Raw genomic sequence first — 22,395 nt, forward strand, 5'->3', positions numbered from 1 at the left:
TCTGTGTTGCTTTGGAGCCTGTCCTGGAACTAGCTCTTGTAGACTAGGCTGACCTTGATCTCACAGAGATTCACCTGCCTCTGACTCCTCTGAGTGCTGGGATTAAAGGCATGAGCCACCACCGTCCATCTTGGGGAAAAAAACTAAACCAACCCCACATCAGACAGGACTGATTTTCCAAACTATATAAAGATCTCAAGAAACTAGACATCAAAATATCAAATAATCCAATTTAAAAATGGAGTATAGATCTAGACAAACAATTCTTAACAGAAGAATCTCAAATGGCCAAAAACACTTTAGGAACTGCTCAATGTCCTTAGCCATCAGGAAAATGCAAATCAAAATGACTCTGAGATACCATAATCTCATACCAGTCAAAATGGCTAAGATCAAATACACCAATGATAGTTTATGCTGGAGAGGATGCAGAGTAAGGGGAGCATTCCTCCATTGCTGGTGGAAGTGCAAACTCATACAGCCTCTTTGGATGTCAGCATGGTGATCTCTTAGAAAATTGGGAATCAACTTATCTTAAGATCCAGAAATACCACTCTTGGCATATACCCAAAGGATGCTCAATCATACTACAAGGCCATTTGCTCAGTTATATTCATAGCAGCATTATTTGTCATAGCCAGAAATTGGAAACAACCTAGATGCTCCTTAACCGTAGAATGGATAAAGAAAATATGATACTTTACAGAATGAATTACTACTTAGTGGTAAAAAATGAATTTTTGCCAGTTTTTAAAAAAATTATCCCTTCTATTTTTGGCCTTGGGGCTTTTATCTTTCTCTATTCCTGTATACTTTTCTTCTTACTCTGGCTGGCTGGGTGGCTGACCCCTGAAGTCCTCAGCTTTTTATTAGACCATCAGGTATTTTAGGCCAGCACAGTAGCACAGCTTCACAGAGTTAAACAAGTGCAACATTAAAAAAAAGTAACACACCTTAAAATAGTATTTTGAGACAGGGTTTCTCCATGTAGCCCTGGCTCTGGAACTCACTCTGTAGGCCAGCCTGGCCTCAAACTCCCAGAGAACTGCCTACCTCTGCCTCCCTGATAGGATTAAAGGTGTGTGCCACCACAGCTAGGCTAAGATTAGGTAGTTTTTGGAAACAAACATCTGATTTGAGAAAGATAACTGTGTTAGTCAGGGTTCTCTAGACTAATTTATAGAATGAATATATATACATAGGAAGAGAATTTATCAGATTAGATTTATTAGAATGATTTCTAGGCTGCAGTCCAATTTATGTTTAGTCCACATGGCTGGATGTTTTAACTGGTCTTCAATAGACCCTTCTTATCCAATCAAAGTCCAGTGGATACACCTACTTCGATGCCCCCCCCAAAAAAAATTCCCTCACAGGTGTGCTCTCCATGTGTGGAATCCAGTTAATTCCAAATGGAGTCAAGCTGACATCAAGAATAGTCATAAGAGGGGAATTGGTTCGCGCCATCGGGTCTGAAGAGTTGTAGTTGCTTTGAGGCTTATGGTGTTCCCCACCAAGAGGCTCTGCTTAGTGCGGTCCATGGAGGGCATTCGCTGGGCCTTCTGCGGCACCTGGCTGCTGAGTTGAGCCGAATGGCTGCTGGCGGTATGGTCAGTCCAGGCCGAGGAGAAGGAGCGCATCAGCCAGTTTGTGTTTGCCCGTGACGCCAAGGCGGCCATGACCTGTCATCTGATGATAAGAAAATTAGTTGTAGAGAAATTGAATATCCCTTGGGATCATATTCGTCTGCAAAAAACTTCAAAAGGAAAGCTGGTTCTTGCAAAAGACTCTTTGAATCCCTATCCCAACTTCAACTTTAACATCTCACACCAAGGGGCCTTTTGCAGTTCTTGCTGCAGAACCCGAGTTACAAGTTGGCGTTGATATAATGAAGACTAGGTTTCCAGGTAGTGGTTCGATTCCAGAAAGTGTACCAACAAGGAGTGGGAAACAATCAAGATGTTTTAATAATGAATGGACTGAGTTGGATATGTTTTATCGGCACTGGGCACTAAAAGAAAGCTTCATAAAAGCTATTGGTGTTGGATTGGGATTTGAAATGCAGAGGCTTGAATTTGCTATATCTCCATTAAACTTGGATATAGGTCATGTTTATAAGGAAACACGTTTGTTCTTGGATGGGGAAGAAGAAAAAGAATGGGCTTTTGAGGGAAGTAAAATAGACGAGCACCATTTTGATGCAGTGACTGTTAAGAAACCTGATAGAGCTAGACAACAAATATTTCATATCAAGATGATTCTAAACCATCCCGGAGGCGGTTTACCATTTTTTTTATTATGTATACAATATTCTGTCTGTGTGTATGCTTGCAGGCACCAGACCCCATTATAGATGGTTGTGAGCCACCATGTGGTTGCTAGGAATTGAACTCAGGACCTTTGGAAGAGCAGGCAATGCTCTTAACCTCTGAGCCATCTCTCCAGCCCCAGTTTACCATTCTTAACTTTAATGATTTGATAGCATCTGCTATTCCTTTGACACCAGAGGATCCTTCATTTTGGGACTATTTTTGCTTCACAGAAGAAATTCTAATACGAAATTTACCAAGTCATGATAGATTCCCTGAGTAAGGGGGGAAAATGAAAATAACAATCTTCTGTGTTCATTAAAATAAAGTGCTAGATGTGGTCAGATTTTATTTATTAAAACATTTTTAAGGACCCAAAGGCTTTTTAAGAGCAGATTTCCAGTTCAATGACTTCTTTAAATATGTTTACTTCTTCCTTTCCAGAACTGTTGACAGAATCTTCCAATGATAAATGCACTTTATAGAAAGAAAACAGTAAAGTAGAAACATGCTGAAGGCAAGCATTTTTAGAGAACTACTAAAACGAGTTATTGTTCCAGAAACTTTTATTGAAATGAATCTATATTAACTTTTTTAAAAGTGATAACATACGTTTTATAGTTTCAAGAAATACATCTGCTCTTCTTAACTATTGTTGCTGTATAAATTTAGTAGTTCTATGATATTGTCTTCTGTGATGTCTGTCTCGCATATAGGGTGAGGTTTAAGTCGTCCTAGCATTACAGTACTCATTTTGCCTGAGCTGCAGTAATAGAAACTGCTGTTGGAGCGTCCAGGTTTATTTAAGTTGTGACATTTGTTTTATTAAAGATGAATAACAACCCTCTCCCCCCAAGATTCCATCTCTTCGAATGTGTCTTGACATTTTTTACCACTGTCAAGAATGAGACTATAGAAAGGAAAAGCTAAGGCTGGCTTGGGAGAATTTCATTGAGGTAACACTACTGGACTTCAGGAAGATGTACCATACTGTATTATTTTTTCTCTTAGGAGTTTTAATTTTATCATTAGTGTAAATGGAGTACAGTGAAAGCTCTGGCATTTGGAGAGACATGCTTAATTGTGTCTTGCACACAGGTTTTAGAAATGGAATGATTGATTCAAAGGACTTTTTTTTGTGTGTGGTTTTTTGAGACAGGGTTTCTCTGTAGCTTTGGAGCCTGTCCTGGAACTAGCTCTTGTAGACCAGGCTGGCCTCGAACTCACAGAGATCCACATGCCTCTGCCTCTGCCTCCCGAATGCTGGGATTAAAGGCGCGTGCCGCCACCACCTGCCTGGCTAATTCACAGGATTTAAACACATTGTTGTTGTGTGTTCTTATTACATTGCTCTTGAAAAACTGTAGTTTATACTTCAGTTAGTCGTGTATGAATACCACCGTCTGTGTACCCTCTGGTCATCTGTAGGTACTGCCTCGATTTTATTTTCTGAAGATTGGATGGGTTATTTCATTGTTGCTCTTTTCTTTTGTTGGTCTGAATAACTGAAAAGTGATATCATATTTTAAGTTTGCATTTCTTTTATTACAAATGAGGTTGATATGTCATTGTACTGGTTATTTGTATTTCCTTTTTATGAACCTATTGTTTATCTTGATCTGTTTTTATTCCCTAAATAAACTAAAAGTGTGAGCATTATAGAAAAAGAATAGTCAGGCTGGAGAGATGGCTCAGCGGTTAAGAGCATTGCCTACTCTTCCAAAGGTCCTGATTTCAATTCCCGGCAACCACATGGTGGCTCAAAACCATCTGTAATGAGGTCTAGTGCCCTCTTCTGGCCTGCAGACATACACACAGACAGAATATTGTATATATAATAAGTAAACAAACAAAAAAACCGCCGCGGCTTTAAAAAAAAAAGAATAGTCCTAAACTGGTGACATATGCCTTTAAATGAGTTCGAGGCCAGCCTGTTTTACAAAGTGAATTCCAGGACAGCAAAGGGTATAATCCCAGCACTTGCGAGGCAGAGGCAGGCGGATCTCTGTGAGTTCGAGACCAGCCTGGTCTACAGACCTAGTTCCAGGACAGGCTCCAAAGCCACAGAGAAACCCTGTCTCGAAAAGCCAAAAAGAAAAAGAAAAAAGAAAAAAAAAACAAAACACAAAGAAACCCTGTCTTGATCCTTCACCCCCATCCCACCCTCTAGAAAGTTACCACAACAGATATCTCTTTTTTTAGTCTTGCGGGTTTTTTTTTGTTATTATAGGTGCGAGCCAAGCACCACCCAGCAAGTCTGTGTGTGTAATAAAGAGAAAAATCCCATATAACAGTGTTCATCAGAAAAATATGTAAAATGTCTTGTCTCATAACAGACAACTGATAGGTGCAATAATTATATCATTCATACTTAAAGGAAGAATATCCAGGTGCATAAGACTTTTCCCTATCCTTCTTCAACATTCTTTTTTTTTTTTTTTTTTTTTTGGTTTTTCAAGACAGGGTTTCTCTGTAGTTTTTTGGAGCCTCTTCTTGAACTAGCTCTTGTAGACCAGGCTGGCCTCGAACTCATAGCAATCTGCCTCCGAGTGCTAGATTAGATTAAAGGCATGCACCACCTCTGTCTGGCTACTCTTCCTCAACATTCTTTTCTTTTGTTTTTTGAGACAGGGTTTCTATGTGTACCTTTGGAGCCAGTCCTGGAACTACCTCTGTAGACCAGGCTAGCCTCGAATTCACAGAGATATGCCTGCCTCTGCTTCCCTAGTGCTGGCATTAAAGGCCTGCACCACCACCGCCTGACTTCCTCAACATTCTTCAATCTCTCTGCCTCTCACCATACTGTACGCGATTGTATGCACTTAGTTACTAATGTTCTCAGAAGTCATTCTTTACTGCTTCCTTGTCTTTGTATGTGCTCCTACCTGGAATGCAGTTTCCATTCCCTCCTGCTCTGCCTGCGGGCAGCCTCCCCTTCAAAACTGAGCTCAGATACCTCTTCTGGTTTTGAAAGTTTCATCATACCCCTTGCTGGATTTATCACCCTGCTTGTGGCCCTGTTACTGTGTCATTCACATGTTCCTCTAGTATACTACCCTGTAGCTTTATTGCAGAGACATCTTGTCTGTAAGTTCTAGGGACAGTGGTCTTGTACTAGCATTTCCTTGTTGTTCTGAAGTACCAGAACACATTACTATGTCTCAGGAGTGGCTCTTTCAGTTCTTGTTCTACATATGGAGAATATAATAGCAGATATCTTTGTGTTAAACCTTGTTGAGTTACAGTGATCAATGCAGTTGTTTTACTGGTTAAAAAAATAGGCAAATAGATGAGTGGAACAAAACAAGGATGGCAGAGACAAATTCTCATAGTTTGGTGGTCTTTGGTAAAAGGGCAAAGGTAATGAATAGGACATGGCCTTTTCAATAAGTGGTACTGAAACAACTATGTATCCATATGCCAAGGATGAATCTAGGCAAACTCTATCTTTCACCAAATTAACTTAGAGTGCATTGCAGGCCTACATGTACAATGAGAAGCTGTAAACTCCACGAGTTTAATGTGTAAGAAAAACCTTGATGCCCTGGTTTGGTGGAATAACTATTTAATGGCAGTAACAACGAAGGCCAGATAAATGAAAGAAAATAATTGATAGGGTTTCTTAAAATAAGAATTTTTCTCTGTGAAGCATATTGTCAAGACAATGAAGAAGCAAGCCAAACACTGGGAGTAAATGTTTTAGATGACATTTCTAATGAAGTACTGTTACTGAGAATAGAGGACTCTTTAAACAATCAGCAATAAAGACACAATCTGGTTGTAAAAATGGTTCAGAGACTTGAAATCACACATGCTGTGGAACAGTGGTTTTACCCTGTAAAGATTTGTTTCTTTCTTTTCATTTTTTTCAAGACAAGGTTTCTCTGTAGCTTTGGAGCCTGTCCTGGAACTAGCTCTTGTAGACCAGGCTGGCCTCGAACTCACAGAGATCGGCCTGGCTCTGTCTCCCGAGTGCATGCACCACCACGGCCCGGCAAAGATTTTTTTTTCTTGTACATGTTTAATAAAATGCTAACTGGCCAGTAGCCAGGAAGTATAGATATAGACTGGGCAACCAGGCAAAAAGTAAAGGCTGGGCAATGAGAATTCTGGGAAGAGAAAGAGTCAGTCTGCAGTCATCATCCAGATGCAGAGGATGCAAGCTGTGACTGCCTCACGGAAAAAGGTACCAAGTCACGTGGCTAACATAGACAAAAATTTTGGGATAGTATAGTTATAAGAGTTAATAAGAAACCTGAGCTACTAGGCCAACCAGTTTATGATTAATGTAGACCTCTGTGTGTTTCTTTGGGACTGAACGACTGCAGGACCAGGTGAGTCAGAAACTTGTGTTGACACACACATAACCCAAGGAAGATGATCCAGGCAGCAGAACAGAGAAGCATTTGAAAAGATACTGTCTGGAAGATGCATACTAAAAGCACAGTGAAGTACTACGACATACCTACAGTCTATAAAAGGCCACAGTTTAGCACAGGCTTTTCATTTTTTTTTAATTTATTTATTTATTAAAGATTTCTGCCTCCTCCCCTCCACCGCCTCCCATTTCCCTCCCCCTCCCCCGATCAAGTCCCCCTCCCTCGTCAGCCCAAAGAGCAATCAGGGTTCCCTGACCTGTGGGAAGTCCAAGGACCACCCACCTCCATCCAGGTCTAGTAAGGTAAGCATCCAAACTGCCTAGGCTCCCCCAAAGCCAGTACGTGCAGTAGGATCAAAAACCCATTGCCATTTTTCTTGAGTTCTCAGTAGTCCTCATTGTCCGCTATGTTCAGCAAGTCCGGTTTTATCCCAGGCTTTTTCAGACCCAGGCCAGCTGGCCTTGGTGAGTTCCCGATAGAACATCCCCATTGTCTCAGTGTGTGGGTGCACCCCTCACGGTCCTGAGTTCCTTGCTCGTGCTCTCTCTCCTGCTCCTCATTTGGACCTTGAGATTTCAGTCCGGTGCTCCAATGTGTGTCTCTGTCTCTGTCTCCTTTCATCGCCTGATGAAGGTTAATATTCAGGAGGATGCCTATATGTTTTTCTTTGGGTTCACCTTCTTATTTAGCTTCTCTAGGATGGCGAATTATAGGCTCAATGTTCTTTATTTATGGCTAGAAACCAAATATGAGTGAGTACATCCCATGTTCTCTTTTTGGGTCTGGCTTACCTCACTCCTGTTCCAGTTGTTTTAGACAGATACTTCGTAAACTTTGTTCTCAATAGAGCCCTTTCTTACTGATCCCATATATCTAAATCAGCATGAGAGACATTAAAATATCTTCCTGGTTTTTGAAACTGGGTTTTACTGTATAGCCCTGGCTGGCCTCTAGCTCACTTTGTAGATCATGGTGAACTCAGAGACCTACCTGCTTTTTGCCTCTCAAATGCTGGGATTAAGGTGTCTGGCACCTGGCAAGTTAAGTGATTTAAGAGATCACATACATGTTCACACATGCACGCGTTTCCAAAAATGCATTTTAAAAGTTTCATTTGGGCAGAGATTCTATTTTGTATGGCCTTTCCATCATGTGCCAAGTTATGGATAGCAGGTTGTAAATTTAGGGAGGTCTCACAAGCAGTTTTACAACCTTATGTATTCAAATTCTTGTCTGAACTCACAAAGTAATCAGTAGCCAGATGGCACATACTTTTAATTCCAGCACTGGGGAGGCAGAGGAAGGTGGGCTGTTGCGTTTGAGGCCAGCCTGGGGCATACAAAATTAGATCTTGTCTTGGGTGGGAGAGGGAGAAAGGGATGAGTAGCTGCTAGAGTTGTGTTGGTTGGAGTTACCTATCCTAGTAGGGGTAGGTGCCACAAGAATTATAGTGGTCTTTGGCCGAAGATTCTAGTAGACCTCATTCTGTGTACAGTGTGTGCACCTGAGAGCTGCCCCCATCTTTCTATTTTTAGACATAATCTACGGGATTACAGAGTGGTTTCATTTCTTTTAAAGCTATACTGCATAACTGTAAACTGTGTTAAAATGTTTTTTCTTTGTAGTGATTTAGAGGTTAATATATAAATGAAAAGGAAAAGTTATTTCTACTTAATTGCTAAGAACTCTTTATCTCATCTTAAAGATAGCTTTCAATGTTGACCATATTTTATCCAGTTCAATATAAATAAATGCTGAAATGCAGATAAACTGGAAATAGGAATAAATTTTTCCCAACTATGTCATTAATCTTCATTTTCCTCTTTGGGTGAGGTTACTTTATGGAGTTTGCCTTTATGGTCTTCGCGGAGTGTGATCCTTTTCCATCTCAAATTTGAATTCTGCATCCTGAGGCCTTTCTTATGTGGGAAATTCTGCCCTCTGCTGGTGGGCTAACGAACACCCACAGCAGTTTGGATGAGGTAATGAAAATTATGAAATAAACCCGGTGGTGGGGGCGCACACCTTTAATCCCAGCACTCGGGAGGCAGAGGCAGGTGGATCTCTGTGAGTTCGAGGCCAGCCTGGTCTACAAGAGCTAGTTCCAGGACAGGCTCCAGAGCTACAAAGAAATCCTGTCTCAAAAAAACCAGAGAAAGAGAATTATGAAATGGCTGAAGGAATACAGTGTTGCTGCTGGCTTAGTATTCTTTTCTGGAATGAATTTGTCATAAACACATTATTGATTTCTGAAGCTGTTTGGGCCTTCAATGCACCAGCACTTTACTTCCGGTTCTATACCTTGTTCCCATTCTCAGGTCCCCAACACTAAGACCTTTTCCTGACCATGGTCTATCAAGTCATATCATCATGTTGAGTGTTGATTTTTCAGATCACGTGTCTCTTACTATGAAACACATATGTAAAAAGTTCCCAACCTATTTTATTTTTATTTTCTCTATAGTGATTTTTTTAAATTTTGTTTTTTTTTATTTTGTGGGTTTTTTTCAAGACAGGGTTTCTCAGTGTAGCCCTGGTTGTCCTAGAACTCACTTTGTAGGCTAAGCTGACCTCTGCCTCCTTAGTGCTGAGATTAAGGGCATGTGCTACCACACCCAGGTGAATTCTTTTCAGCTGGAATTGTATTCTCAATGTTTTTCTTTTCATGCCTCATTCATCTGAAAAATCATAATGTTACACAAGCAGGGATCCAGGCTCTCCAACTTTGTATTTACTTAATCTGGACAAAGATATTCACTGGAATCTAAGTGTCTTATTTGTGTGAAACTGAGTAAACACCACTAAAGGGGCAATACCAAAAGGGCATGTAGGAGTGTAAAAAGCTATTTCCCAAGAATAGACTCACCAGAACTGCCTCAATGCATTTGATTGTCTCTTGCAAAAATGTGGTGAACTGTTAAGGTCCACTGTATAGACAATTGTAGAGCCCTTAAAAGAATACAATAGAAATTTTCAGTGTTTGGGTCATTGAAATAAAGTTATGATGATTTTTTTTACAGCTATTCTGTATAAGCTAACATCCTTATACTATTGCATTTTTGTCTCTGTTAAGAGGAGCCTAAGGCAAAGTTTATTAAGATGACTGTCCTCAACCTGTTGGACTAGTCTCATCTGGCTCCTGCTGACTTTATCTTTCATTCCACAAACCAATCATTACCACCTGCCTTAGAGCCTGTCATTTGTATTGAATTTATCAAGTGGTTAGTTTGATAAACCAGTCAGTGCTCCTAGGAGAATGCCTGCAGGATAGGTGTTGGGAAATATATGAATTCTAATCTGTCTTCAGAAAGTAAATCTCTAATCCAGAGAGTTTTCCATTAATGGGTGGTTGAAACAGCTCTGTAGCTTCGGGGTCAAGTACTTGCCTGGCATGCATAAAGCCCCCTAATTCTATCCCCAGCATTGGAGGGTAACCCTATCTGAAAGATTCCCAGAGATTGCTTTTTCTACTCTCCTACTTGGCGGTTCATTCCTCAGCTTGGATATTTTTTCTCTAATACATGCACAGAGCAATCTACAGCTGAAGACGTAGAGAACTCTGTACAGGTCTGAGTTGTGTGCTCTCTGTGGGACTCTCGCCTTCTAATCCCATGCCCTATGAACTTCTCTTTCAAATTTTATTGACCTCCTTGATTTTTAGCTTCATATCTATAACTCTGGGAAACTGTTAGGTTCTAACTGGTTGTTCTCTTCCCTTTCTAGCCTAGGAAACTTCTAACCATTGGGTTTCAAGCTTCCCAGTGCTGCAGCAGTTTAATATAGTTAGTTCCTCATGTTGTGGTGACCCCAACCATAAAGTTATTTTCATTGCTACTTCATAACTGTAATTTAGCTATTCTTAAGAATATAATGTAAATAGTTTTGGAGATAGAAGTTTGCCAAAGGGGTCCAGTCACACAGGTTGAGAACCACTGCTCTCAGTAGTTACATAGGACACTCACAGGGCTCACCATGTTTGATTCGCTTCCCAGAAATCATTGTCCTTCATTTCCTGAAATTCAGTACCCAGAACTGTTGTAATACAAATGTGAAGTGGGGTGGGAGGTGCTGGCACGGTCTCATGTCTCCAAACTGGCCACAAACTCACTATAGCTGCTGCTGATCTTAAACTTTATATCCCCCTGTTTTTTTGGGGTTTTTTTGGGGGGGTTTCAAGACAGGGTTTCTCTGTGGTTTTGGAGCCTGTCCTAGAACTAGCTCTTGTAGACCAGGCTGGTCTTGAACTCACAGAGATCCGCCTGCCTCTGCCTCCCAAGTGCTGGGATTAAAGGCATGCGCCACCACCGCCCGGCTTTTGTTTTGTTTTTTAAATCTCCTGTGTACTGGTATTATAGGGAGGGACCGCCATACCCAGTTTTATGTGGTGCTAGGGATCAAACCTAGAGCTTCATGCTTGGTAGGCAGGTGCTCTTCTGACATAATTGCATCCCAAGCCTCCTACTTATATATGCTTGTATTTTATCTTTTTTTACATTTTATTTTGTGGCGGTAGTCTGTGTTCCACAGTGTACATGTAAAGATCAGAGGACCCCCTTTGTAGTAATAGGGGCGGCAGGGCTGTGACCCCAAAAACCCCAGCCGCCTGCTCGGCCCGGCTAGCTTATGCCCCAAATAATTACACGGACACTGTATTCTTTTAAACACTGCTCTGGCCCATTTCTAATCATCTGTGTAGCGCCCCTAGGTGCGCTTACCGGGAAGATTCTAGCCTAAGTCCATCCTGGGTCGGAGCTGGGGCATGGTGTGCGTCTTCCCTGGAGCAGGTAGCATGGCGTCTCTCCTGAGGCGTCTGCTCCCGAGAGCAGAGCTGTCGAGTCTGACCTCACTTCCTCTTTCTCTGGGCGTTCTGTTCTGTTTACTCCACCCACCTAAGGGTGGGCCTATCAAATGGGCCTAGCAGTTTCTTTATTGCTTAGCCAAAGGAATCAACAAATTGATATATGACACTCCCACATCACTTCCCCTTTTTCTGTTTAAACAAAAAAAGGAAGGCTTTAACCTTAACATAGCAAAATTACATATAACAAAACAGTTATCAAGTAAAGGTTACATCAGAAACATTTATACATATAACAAAATTGACCATAAATCTCTATCAATGCAAATTATTCATACCTATATCATTTCCCCCTTTAAATGTAAAAGAACATTTATAAACAATATTTGGGAACATGGGCGCAGTTTTTTCTCTCCAAACTGCTTCCTGCTGAATGGGGGCGTCGTTAATGATTTTAGGGTGTAACCTGTGTGCCAGGTTTATCTCAGTTGGCAGTTGAGCAAGGCAATTTTCTGAAGATGTTCACAGCAACCCTTCAGGAGGACGTGGTCCATCATACCAAATCGGAATAGAAGAAATCCATAGAGTCTCATCCTCTGTGAAAACAAAAGAAGACTCTCTCCAAAGCATCATATCCTTAGACCCAAATTCTGAAATCATAATACCCTTATATCCATTCTGGTTTAGCTTGGCAGCCCATGTAATGAAATGTCTCTCTGTACTTAGCTCCTTCACAGTCAAAAATTTTAAAGAAAACACAATGTACATAATCCAGACTTTTTGTGAATTTTTCATTTTTACGCGGCTTAGTTTTACTCTATCACTTTACTTTATTCTGTCTCTTTAAAGACTTTACTTTTACTTTTTTTTTTAACCATTAACTTTATTCTCTATATTCTTTTTCTTCTCTCTCCCAAGCCTACGTACATTCATTCAACAGTGTGACTCATTCAGTGGTCTGAATCTGTCCTATTGTGAATCTGCAATTTTTTACTATCCAGGAGCACTTTTGATTTACGCCTTTAAATCACTAGGCGCTTAAGAATCTAATCTGAGACATTCCTAGATTAACTTTTTGATTTTTGAGCATATATCTGTGGACCAGGCTGTCTTTGAACTCTCAGAGATCCGCCTGTCTCTGCCTCCCAGGCATTGGGATTAAAGGTGTGTGCTACTACACCTTGAACTCACAGAGATCTGTTTATCTCTGCCTTCTAAGCACTGGGATTAAAGGCGTGTGCTACCACACCTTGAAGTCACAGAAGTTTGCTTTAAGAATTTTAACTTTTAGTCTGCATATATTTTTAACACACTTTAAACCATTCAGAAATTTTCATTGTCTTTGAATCTCTCTTTACTGTATATCTCTGTTTTTTGACCACAAGAGCCTTTAATTTACCAAGCAATATCAGTAGGACTAAAGGCGTGGCTTTGCCAGCTAGATCCAGTCCATTTCTTAGCTTTCCAGCCTCAAGGCTGAGGTACTGGCTGTAGCCATGTTTATAGCATTTCAAGGTCCCTGCCAGCCAACAAGCTACAACAGACAACACTCAAGTCCTCTCTCTGTAGCCGGCCCTCCTGCCTCAAACAGTCAGAGTTTGGCCTGGCAGGATGGCCCAGAAAGCTGGCATTTTAAACGGCACAGCTTTTTTCCTGCTACGGCTGAAAACCGAAAAGCATGTGTTCAGCTTTTCATCAACACTGTTTAAGTGTTTTGTGGCAGGACCTCTTAATGAGCCGCAGAGTTTTGCAGCTAAAGCTGAGTCAGGAAGCCTCTTGAGGCTACCAGGTAGGAGCGGCACTCAGCACTTTAATTCTGAGACTGAGCGTGCAGCACAGAAATTCTTTTCATCCAAGTTACATCCAGATCTGACACGCAGAGCACTACGCAGTCTGAAAACACATCTCTGTATGGCAGCAGAAATCCGCCATGCTCTTCCGCCTGCCTAAGCCTGATTCTGCCTTCTGCCCAGGAGCAGGCGCGGAGCTCTGAGTCATCGTCAAGGTCTCAGAGCACTCTCCTTCAGATCCCAAGCGGGAACACAAACATAAAGCCAGAGTTTGCACTGGCGGCACAGCCCCAGGAAGCCACGCTTTGAAATGACACAGCGTTTTTTCTGCTGCTGTTGCCGAATCAGGAAATCTCTCTACAGCACGCCACCAATAAACAGCAAAAATCTGTGTTAAACTCTCTTCCTTATTTTTAAGCCTTCTCAGGTTTTTTAAGTAGGTTTAGTTAGCCACACGTCTGGGCGTCATTTGTAGTAATAGGGGGCGGCGGCGGGGCTATGTCCCCAAAACCCCAGCCGCCTGCCCTGCCCGGCTAGCTTTACCCCCGAAATAATTACACGGACACTGTATTCTTTTAAACACTGCTCTGGCCCATTTCTAATCATCTGTGTAGCGCCCCTAGGTGCGCTTACCGGGAAGATTCTAGCCTAAGTCCATCCTGGGTCGGAGCTGGGGCATGGTGTGCGTCTTCCCTGGAGCAGGTAGCATGGCGTCTCTCCTGAGGCGTCTGCTCCCGAGAGCAGAGCTGTCGAGTCTGACCTCACTTCCTCTTTCTCTGGGCGTTCTGTTCTGTTTACTCCACCCACCTAAGGGTGGGCCTATCAAATGGGCCTAGCAGTTTCTTTATTGCTTAGCCAAAGGAATCAACAAATTGATATATGACACTCCCACATCACTTCCCCTTTTTCTGTTTAAACAAAAAAAGGAAGGCTTTAACCTTAACATAGCAAAATTACATATAACAAAACAGTTATCAAGTAAAGGTTACATCAGAAACATTTATACATATAACAAAATTGACCATAAATCTCTATCAATGCAAATTATTCATACCTATATCACCCCTTGACAGACAGTTTCTTCTCCCATCATGTAGGTTCCCAAGGGATCAGATTGAGGTCATCAAGCTTGATGACAAATCCCTTTACCTACCTTCACCTACCCTACACTTTGAAATAATCAGCTTTTTTCATGAAAGGTATGAAACTGGTCTTCATTTTTCAAATATTAGCAATATGTTATTAGCTGCTATATATGCAGTATCTTGAAAAACCACTTTTTAAATATTTAGTATGCATATGACGTGTAATATATACATGTACATGCACCAGAGGGTCACATGCATGCAGGTCTATGCATGTGGAGGCCAGAGGAAGACTAGGATATATTTCTTTAGCCCTCAGCTTTAATTCCTTAATACAGGTTCTTTCACTAAACCTGAAGCTTGCAATTTTGGCTAGGCTGGCTGGTCAGCAAGCTTCTAGAATCTGCCTGTTTCCACTCCCCAAAGTTGGGGTTACAGGCACCTGCACCCATACCTAAGTGTTTCTGGGACGCTGGAGGTTCATACTCAGGTCTTCATGCTTGCACAGCACGTGTTCTTACCCACTATGACACCCAACCTTCACCTCATTCTTTGTATCAACTGAATGTATTGCATATGTTAGTAATTGCTCCCTACTGGTTGCAACTTTTAAATTTTTATCTGTCTATTTATCTACTTACTGGTTTTTTGAGACAGGGTTTTTTTTGTGTAGCCCTGGCTATCCTGGAACTAGCTCTGTAGACCATGCTGGCCTCCAACGCACAGAGATCTACCTGCCTCTGCCTCCCAAGTGCTGGGACTAAAGGTGTGTGCCACCACATCCAGCGATAGCACTAATTTAAATGTTCAAAGGGAAAAGTTATTTGCAGTCTTTTTGAAACATCCAGATAGACTTAAAGTAATCTCTTCAACCTTGTTGACTACAAAATAGTGAGGCATTTTTGTCTTTTTATCATGCAGAATGGATGTGCATTCAGAGGCATGTTTTGGAAATCTGCTAGCTCACTGTTGAGAGCAGTGAGGCTATGGAGAGAAGAAGAAGTTGGGAAGGGTTCCACCAGTGTATCCTTGTGACATAAATGAATGTGTTTCTGAGTCTTGTGGTTGTATTAGTTTACTGGATGGAGGCGAGAGACCGTCCTGTCATCTTCACAGATTCAGCTTTTGAGAAGATGACTCCATGAGTATGTTGAGTTGTCATGTTAGCAGTTTTTGATTATTAGTACTTAGCATTATTGTATAGTAATAGCCTAACTCTAATTTTTCTTGTTCATTTATTGTCCTTTGTAGTACCAACTGAGCTATAGCCCCACCCATAGCTTCATTAATTCACAGATTTTTCTTTTATTTTTGGTGATGCTGGCAAGTGAACTCAATTTCACACACTTCGTCAGTAATTCTTCCACTGAGCTATATTCCTAATCATAGTTTGGAGATCTAAACTTTTGTTTTTCAGTTGATTATATAGTTAAAGTTGCTTGAATTCTCTCACTTTCACTATTGGTTAGTGATTCCTCTTCAGAGTGACTGATTCTATAACTTTTTTTTTTGATTCTATAACTTTTGAGGGAATAGGTAGAAAGAGGAAAGAAGGAATCAAAGAAGGAGTCGTAGGTTTTTGGCTAAAGTACTTGGTTGGTCTCATTAATGAATAGAGAGCCCAGACAAAGGGCAAATTTTATAGAGAAGGCATATTTGAGGTACTTAAGATACATCTAGGTGATGGTACCCTGGAAACAGATATCATTAGGACATGAGGCTCCAAGGAGCAGTAGATGGCTCAGCTGCTTTGTACACTTGACTCAGATTGGAATTAAATATGCTATATCTTCTTTGATAATACCTTTTCTGTTTGCCAGCTGGAGCAAGCACTAACCCAGAGAATACTTGCAAGACACAATTGCTTTCTCTTTAGTAAGGTAGAGGTGGTTGATGGCAGAATTACTATCTGGTCAGTTTGCAATTTACTGGTCCTCTTGTTCTGCAACTTTATTACATTCATTCCCCCAGCCTTAGAATTGGGACTGGGAGAACTGGTTTTTGCTCTGCAAAAGTGGAGTAGGGGCAGATTTTTGCAATCAAATGCTCTACCCCTGAGCTATGCCCCCGTAGGGGCAAATTTTTTGACCTTTTATGTTCTTGAAGAAATTTCTTTCTTTTTCTCTTGTTGTTGGATTCAGGGCCAACTTCTCTTTCCTTTCTTTAGTAAAATATTTAACTGCCTTCTTTTTGGTCATGTACTAACAATGCAATGGTCATCAAAAGGACATACAGGACATATTCTCAAATAGCTTGGAATCTACTGGGACATATATAATGTGTGTCAGTCAAACATCATTCCCAACATGTATTTAGTAAATAGAAGATAATTTTAGGAAATATTTTATTCCCAGAGGATTTTTATTGGAAGATATAGTGTCTAGTAGGTGTGAAAATAGAAAATGGCAGGCTGGAGAGATGGCTCAGAGGTTAAGAGCACTGACTGTTCTTACAGAGGTCCTGAGTTCAATTCCCAGCAACCACATGGTGGTTCACAAACATCTGTAATGAGATCTGGTGCCATCTTCTGGCCTGTAGGCACACATGCAGGCAAAACACTGTATACAGTATTGGAGGCTGGAAAGATGGCTCAGAGGTTAAGAGCACTGGTAGTGCTTCCAGAGGTTCTGAGTTCAATTACAACCATCTGTAATGCAATCTGGTGCCATCTTCTGACACGGAGGTGTACATCCAGGAGGTACATTGTATATACACTAAATAAAACAATAAAAAAAAATAGAAAATGGCTTATATAGTCAGGGCCCAACAGCAAGTGACTTTACCTGCTGAACCATTTTGTTGGACCTTGGTCAGGTTTTTATTTTTTGAAACTATAGTGTAATTAGACTTACCTTTTTCAGAGTTCTCATTTAGTATGTAGTTAGTAGCTAATTAAATACCCTACCTACATTTAGATTTTCTTGGTTTTGTTTTAATGCAAAAAACATGTTTTAGTTGGTTTGTTCAAATCAGGACCCAAAACTATGTAGATTACATATGATTGCTATACATAAAGACTGTTCTTAAATCATTCACTGTAGTGTATTCACTAGCATTTTAGTCTTCTGCATGCAGAATTAAGTGCTGACTTTGTAGTGTTGGCATTTTAAAATTTTTTGAGATCTCCAATTTTACAACTTCCTTTCAGATGCTGAAATACCTTCCCTATTTATTTACTTAGGGAACTCCAAAGTTCAGTTCAAGTATAGTGTGTCATCGTGCCCCCCCTCCCAGTCCCACAATGTAATCAGATGTCATGCATTCCTCTGTCAGTGTGTATCAGAGGACAGCACACAGGAATCTGTTTCCTCCTTCCACCATATGGGAGCTGGGGATCAAGCTCAGATGGCAGCGAGTGCCTTTACCCACTGAGCCATCTCATTTCTATTTCTCTAATAGTTTTCTTACCCTATTCTGTCAGAGTATTCATAACACTGTGATATGATTTATGTATTTTGTCACCAGTGGGTTAGTATTGAGTGGTGGGAAAACGAGGCTGCAGTGTGAGCACTGTCAGAGCAAGGATCATGAGGTGGGAGTGTCTCTGTGTCACGTGTTTGTAGAATTGGGTGAAAATAGCCAGTTTCTGGAGTGCTTCATTAGTTGTGATACCTAAGCTCCCCTCTACCCACTGTTTAAATCCATGGAGGCCACAGACATCTTTCTGTTTATGCGTGTTTTCTGCAGTCAGGCACTTCCTTTGCAGTCTTTGGCAGTGCATTCTTCCTTTGCCTGTTTCATTGTCCCTCTTGAGCTAATTCCTTTGTCTTAGTGAATGGTCTTTGTCAAAGGCCTAGCACATGGAACCAGAGTCTTGGGCTCCTATTTTGTATTTTCTCTTTAATCTTTGCAAGATTAGAAAGTTTAAAACATTTTTGTATATTTGAGCTTGTGAAATCATCAGAAGTCTCTCTATAAAAGTGGCTCCAGAGCTGTCAGTTTGTCTCAGGCTTTCAGCAAACCTTCTGTAGAGCAAGGTTGAAATGACTGCCATGACCTTGAGACCACTGGAACTACCTAGAGTCTTTTAATTACATTGACTCACTAAACTTATATTAGTCTTGATACCTGCTTCAACTTTAGAATTTGTAGGCCTCTTTGAAAGTCTTCATTTGAATAAACAAACATACGGGAAAGCATGGCATTTGACATTTAAAGAGAGGTTTTGCTTCTGCCCTTAAAGCTATGCATTTTCATTATATTCAAAAATATGAAAAGAAGTGAGAAATCAGAATATTTTGTTTTCTTTTCAATTGATTTGATGATCTGCTTTGTCCTTTTTCCATCTTTAAATTGAAGATGTAACCAAGTGTCTTACAGGCTAACTAAGGTTCCACCCTACATTTGGACTCAGACACAGTGCTGGTGGAAGGTTTTATTCATCTACCCTGTCTATATTAAAAAGCTAATATTCTAATATTAGCAAATCAAAAATTTTCCTAACTTATTTTCTTTTTCCTTTTCTTTCTCACAAATTCCGAGATTTAAAAAGAATCTTGAGTGATTTGTATTCTCTGCAGTCCCCAGAGCCTTAGCTGATGTCAGAGTTTATCTCTGGTATCTCACAGGCAGTGAGGTTGCAAGTTCACCTTTCTCCTGCTGCTACCAGAAAATCCGTACCTCCACCCCCCCCCCTCTCTCTCTCTCTCTCTCTCTCTCTCTCTCTCTCTCTCTCTCTCTCTCTCTCTCTCTCTCTCGTGTGTGTGTGTGTGTGTGTGTGTGTGTGTGTGTGTGTGTTGCTTGGTTGGATAGATAAGAAGTTTAGTAGCAGTAGCAAAAACATTTATTTTTAGGTGAATTTTATCCTGTTTTCTAAATAGTTGGTGACTTTTTTCTTAGTCTTTCTTTGGAAGATCATCCTGGTGTGCCCTATTGGTTAAGAAACCCCTTAGATCCCACTACTATCCAAGAAGAATCTTTGGGGAGAGGGTATTGCTATAAGTTGCACCTGGCCATTAATAGATTAAGCAGAATGAAAAGGGCACTTTCTTAAAATGAAAAGCATCACAGTTAAGTTTAAAGCATTTATTTTTAGGAATTCAGATCTACTCCACATTCTCAGTGGAACTTGTTGTCCTCCTGGTTTTGTTTTTTTGTTTGTTTGTTTATTTGTTTGTTTTCTCCTGTGTGGTGCTGGGGATCAAAGCCAGTACCTTCAACATGGTAACTTTGCCTTTTTATGTATGTCTTCTGATACCTGATTGGACGGATAGCTGAGTGTTTGGCCAGGTGTCATTTGCATATGACCCAGATTTGGTAGCCTTTGCAGCTCCTGGACAGGGAATGGGAGGTGGAAATATATTTGCAATCCCTTCCTATTTTGTTCAGGAATCAGGGAGGCTATAGCACAGTGGTTACTTAAGATCTTCGGCACTTCAGGAATGAAGCAAGAAGCCTGCCTTAAAAAGTTGCAACCTTTTGACTGGGGGCAGGAATTCTAACCTTTGGTTTCCAAAAGGATTTTTGAAGTCCTGCTTTCCTTTCTCTACATTCTTTCAAGTATGTATCTTCCCATATCCAACCCATCCAGGGTACGGAAAACCAAAAGTTAAAGAGATCCCTGCAAACAGCTCCTTGTCTCAGTTCAGTTTTCTCAGAATTTGCCTTGTCGGTATTTATTATAATGACAAAAATCAGAGAATTTGAACTCCAACTCCTTAAAAAAAAAAAAAAAGCAAAACCCTTACACTAACCCTGAGTTGTTTTGCCTTTTCTTTGGGTCAAAGTTCTTAGCCCTAAATTTTCTAATCTAGAGTTTAGAAGAGTAGTGTAGCATAGAGCTTAGGGTAAAAAAGAGAAAGGAAAACCATACATACTAGAACTCTTTTTAATTTAGTTCTTCAAAAATAGTGGGTTTTGGGGCCTCTCTCTCTCTCTCTCTCTCTCTCTCTCTCTCTCTCTCTCTCTCTCTCTCTCTCTCTCTCTCTCTCTCTCTCTCTCTCTCTGTTTTTTGGGTCTGTTTCCGACTGCAGGAGTGTTTTGCCTCTCAGAAAGGCGTGTGAGGCAGTATTGTTAGCTGAGGAAAATAAGTCTATCAGTTCCACTCAGATAACCTTTGGTAATAAACGGACTCCATGCACACTGTGACCTTAGAGCCTGAACTTTGTAATCACATGACCGGCTTGTAAACTGACCTGTGAGGATGACTGTTGTAGTTCGCCTTAGAGAAAGAAATTGACCAAGTGTGGGAAGGGTAGTCATCAAGCTGGGTTTGCCCTGTAATCTCAGTGTCTTCATGGCTGCAGTGGAACTTCTCAGCAGACTCCGAGAAGCATGAAATGGAGACATGGGAAGGTAAGGGAATTGATTGTTTAAGTCCAGGACCCAGGTCTGCAGTTTAGAAAAATTCCTGGAAGAAACGTTTGGATCAGATTCACAAACAGCTGGGATTTTTGTTTGTTTGTTTGTTTGTTTGTTTTGTATCTTGGCAGAATTTAGCCAACAGATTTTTTTTTTTTAAATGGGAACTGGCTGGAAAAGCAGCGTTGGGAAACTATAGTGATTTAATTGTTGTAGGTGTTGTTAGGAGAAAGCAAGGAAGAGGGAGGGACGATGGATTTGAATTTTATATTGACTTGAAAAAAAATTAAACTTCGTATTTTGGTACACAGTAAATTTTGCCTTTAAATAATGTGGGTTTTACCTCTTGATATATTTTTTTATATATTTTTAATTCTTTTATCCAATTTACAATCTGTCAAAGCAGATTGTAATTTAGTACTGTTGATTGTAGATAGAGTTGGGGTCATGAGGCCACTGATAAGGTAGCCTCATCCTCTTGGGGGACTTTAAAGCTTTATGGTTTGGAGTATAAGACTAAGCCATTACTAATTTCTTTTAAAGTGTGTTTTAAGAGAGTAGATGATTTTCTGTGCATGTAGGTAAATAAAATTGATTAGTTATTGTTATAACTTGTTTATATTGCATAGATTCTTCCGTATATGAGAAAACCCAGTATCCCATATTATTTGGATCAGGAAAGAAAAATACAGCTATCAAAAGTGAACTTTAGCATTGATGATTTGCTATGTTTATAATGTAGAGTCTAAGAGTTTGATTCCTTATAGGTAGTTATTACTAAGCCAAAAGAATTCTCAAGTTTTTGAAGTAATTGATAAATTTCTAGGAAAGGCAGTAACCTCTTGTGAACGTCCCGGTAAAGCTTCCCAGCCCTTTCAGCATGGCTAACTAACATCTGTCATAGGAAGCTTTGCAGTTTTCTAACTGCATGAGCCAGGGAAATGAACCTTCCACTGCAAGTAGTAATCTTTATACGTTGTTGTTCTCCTTCCTTAGATGTGGTTTCCAACATTACTGCATTGGTGATTATTATAAATGTGTAGAAATGATCAATTATGTATGAGACCTGTAGTTTTATCATAAACAGCTTCCTCTTTTAATATACATAGTAATTCTTATTAAATTACTCTTGAATTTATTAGATGTATTTTATAGAAAGAAATAGTTTAAGAACTAAGATTTTCTTGGGTATTTTAGGGATAGGCAGAGGTTCAGAGCATGTGAGTGTGGAAGGGACAGTTGTGGGGAATTTAGGGTTTGAGGAATTTTTTTCCCGTCAGTTTGAATCTCTTACGATGTGTAGTTCACGCACTCCCGATGCTGGGTGATTCTCCCAAAGTATTTCATTAGCTCGTAAACGCCAATACGGCTTTCCTTAGCCATTCAGTGGTACAAAGTAATTTTTGCTGCTAAAATGAGAGCACAGACAAAACAAGAAAATGTTACAGTTTCACCCAAATCTTTTTTACTAAATTCCAGAAAACAAAATTATCCCAGCTGAATGAGGTCTTTGGAAGCTTAAAAGGCAAAATTAACTGCTTATAAAAGTCGGTGTACTTTTTTATAATGCTACTGTAAAAAATAAGACATTGCCTGGTTTTAGATATTGGGTCCTTGTCCATTTAAATTAACCTTTGTCACAGCTGGGCATGCAAATGTTTTGTTTTGGTTCACAGAGGGTTAACTCTATTCAAGCCTTCACTGTGGCCGGCCTGCTCTGTGGAGTCATACAAT

At 40.4% G+C, this 22,395-nt stretch overlaps 1 protein-coding gene and 1 pseudogene across 3 annotated transcripts in view; both read left to right on the forward strand.

Moving 5' to 3' along the window:
• Window positions 1-22,395, forward strand: part of Nr6a1 (nuclear receptor subfamily 6 group A member 1) — a 169,401-nt gene that overhangs the window by 101,035 nt on the left and 45,971 nt on the right. The window lies entirely within an intron of this gene.
• On the forward strand, window positions 1,369-2,747 carry LOC142856837 (L-aminoadipate-semialdehyde dehydrogenase-phosphopantetheinyl transferase-like; annotated as a pseudogene).

The sequence above is a fragment of the Microtus pennsylvanicus genome, chromosome 9 (assembly GCF_037038515.1).
Source record: "Microtus pennsylvanicus isolate mMicPen1 chromosome 9, mMicPen1.hap1, whole genome shotgun sequence".
Classification (NCBI taxonomy): domain Eukaryota; kingdom Metazoa; phylum Chordata; class Mammalia; order Rodentia; family Cricetidae; genus Microtus; species Microtus pennsylvanicus.